This window comes from Penaeus japonicus, unplaced genomic scaffold, assembly GCF_977035675.1.
Source record: "Penaeus japonicus unplaced genomic scaffold, GWHDUDI00000001_assembly GWHDUDI00000006, whole genome shotgun sequence".
Taxonomy (NCBI): Eukaryota; Metazoa; Arthropoda; class Malacostraca; order Decapoda; family Penaeidae; genus Penaeus; species Penaeus japonicus.
This window is the reverse complement of record NW_028234408.1, coordinates 27,140,739-27,143,111: the sequence shown is the minus strand read 5'-3', so window position 1 is coordinate 27,143,111 and position 2,373 is coordinate 27,140,739. Positions and strand designations below refer to the sequence as shown.

Below are 2,373 nucleotides of genomic sequence, written 5' to 3'. Positions count from 1 at the left end.
AAGTCTCTTGAGTTGCCGTAATAATAAATGCGACACAGCAAAGTCTGGTCCTGTGGCATGTAAGGCGCGGCCATGAGAGCTATTCGGCCTCTCCAAACGAGGCGGAATGTGTCGTTGCAAGGCTGTAAAACGTCGCCCTCAGAGCTCCTGACAGGACACCTGCATACATTGGATCACCCAAAGGCGCTGGACACGGGGGCGCTTTCAGTATGTATGAGAAGTGGGAGAAGCGCAGGCGAGAGGAAAGAAAGTCGGGTCACCGCCGCCGGAGGAACAGACGCCAGAATATTCTCGGTCGAGCTTACAACACGAATTCCTTCGGGGGAAACTCGCCTTCATTCTAGCATTAAGAAGACTCTTTGTTTTAGGAGAAACGCACATGCATATATTGTGTGAGCGCGCGCATGTGTGAGTGCGTGTGTGTGTGCGTGCGAGCGTGCATGTGCGTGTGCATGTGCTTGTGCGTGTTTTGTTTCGTTTAGTATTAAACATCCCATATAATGCGATGTATAAATATAAAATCACCTAAATTGCAATTTTTAGCTAGATCTAAAAATAATAATTCAGCAGATGTGGCATGCTGTTTCTTTAAAGTTTGAACATATACTCATTATACACTTGGCCACACACACTTGTTTACCTTGGCAACGACTATTCTAGCGATTATTAGTTCTCTTCATTTCGACTGTTTGGTCACCATGGGTTGGTGCGATCAAATGCCAGTTCTTCATGTTTGAAGGTAGAGTGTAACATCTTTTCGTTCTTCCTAAAGGCTGAGAATTATATACTAAAGTGTGTACGCCGAAACTGTCATTAAGCCTAATGATTGAGCGGAACATCAGAAATACAACATGTTCTATCCTGTTTCAGCGACACAGCGAGCGGCCAAAGGGCTTGGCGAAACATTCCACAACTATCAAGGACTTACTAACATACAGGTGCACTTCCTTCCACTGGAGTTAAGGTAATGTAAGGCTGTTGTACTCGGAAATCATAAGGAATGGTTTACACAGATGTTTTGTGTTTAACCGTTCACGCGCCGGTCGCCATCTTTTGTTTACATTTCGTAACTGAAAATTAAACCCTCATTTTTTTTCTTATAACTAAGTCTGTGTAGAGGGCTGTCTTGTTTACGTAAATCCTTTGGTAAGTACTGCAGTCACCATGAACTAAGGGAGCCTTGCTGTGGGGTCGTGTTATATAAAAGAGTCCACTGCAGCAACATTTCCCTGCAGCGAGTGATTGTGGTACGCAATGCTTACGGAGCATTGGTCAGGACGTGTATACAAAGCATGTGTGTTTTACTCTCTCTCTTATTTAAGTGATTTCATAACTTAGGCTTTAAAGCGACAAGTAATATATTTTTTTCTTGAATGACTCTTGTGTATGGGAGTAAAATGCCACGGAAATGTGTTCGTAGAGAGAAATTTAGACTATGTATTGTTGTTGTGCTTCTGTTATAAAATACCAAGTCTGATTCAAGACATGTTGTATACATTCATACATACACATGCGCAAATTCACTCACACACACGCACACACACACTATCTCTCTTTGTCTTTCTCCTTAGCCGTCTTTTCCATTGGCTCTGAAGTGTTTATAGACGGGGAAAATATGTCGTTGGGTTCTGTTGCCAGAGGCCGCTTTTGATGTACAACGCCACCTAGGTAGTTAAAAAATCTTGCGAACCACATGAATTTTATCTCACAGACCAAGTTGAGTTTGACTTAGCTAAATGAGCTCATAGCTTTGTCCTAATTTATCTTTTGATATTCCTTTCTTAATATCCATCCATCCATTCTCTCTCTCTCTCTCTCTCTCTCTCTCTCTCTCTCTCTCTCTCTCTCTCTCTCTCTCTCTCTCTCTCTCTCTCTCTCTCTCTCTCTCTCTCTCTCTCTCAACTTGTCATTTATTGACTACTGTTGATTCTAAAACAAATGAACTTTAACTGTCATCTTGAAAGACCTGAAATGTCCCTGCAGTGTCCTTTCATTTATTATTATAATTTGATATCTTTGTATGTAGCTTTACACGATATAATCGCTGCTGAATAATTGGATCTTTACATATTGTAATTTTCGTTTACATGGCATGTATCATAATTCTCACCATTGATTTGCGCTTCACACGTTTCATTCTCTTTGTTTCTTTCCTTTACTAATTCTTGTTGCATGCTCCAAATGGGTATCTGCCAGCTGGGAAAACGAAAGTATATCTGGTTTTCGATTGCATGGCAGTATGGGATATAAGTTAGAGGTTGTGCATGGAATGGTGTTGCTTATGTGGTCGGGGTCTTTTCTATTGTTTTATAACGAAATGGTAATGCTAGTAAGATGGCGAACGTTATGGGGTTATGTACTGACTGTGACTGA

At 41.3% G+C, this 2,373-nt stretch overlaps 1 protein-coding gene across 1 annotated transcript in view; it reads left to right on the top strand.

Annotated features, from left to right (window-relative positions):
• Positions 1-895: 895 nt before the first annotated feature.
• LOC122257243 (latrophilin Cirl) overlaps positions 896-2,373 on the top strand; it is a 224,773-nt gene continuing 223,295 nt past the window's right edge. Inside the window, exon 1 of the mRNA XM_086537852.1 lies at positions 896-964. The gene's annotated coding sequence lies outside the window, so the exon portion shown is untranslated. The remainder of the gene's footprint in view (positions 965-2,373) is intronic.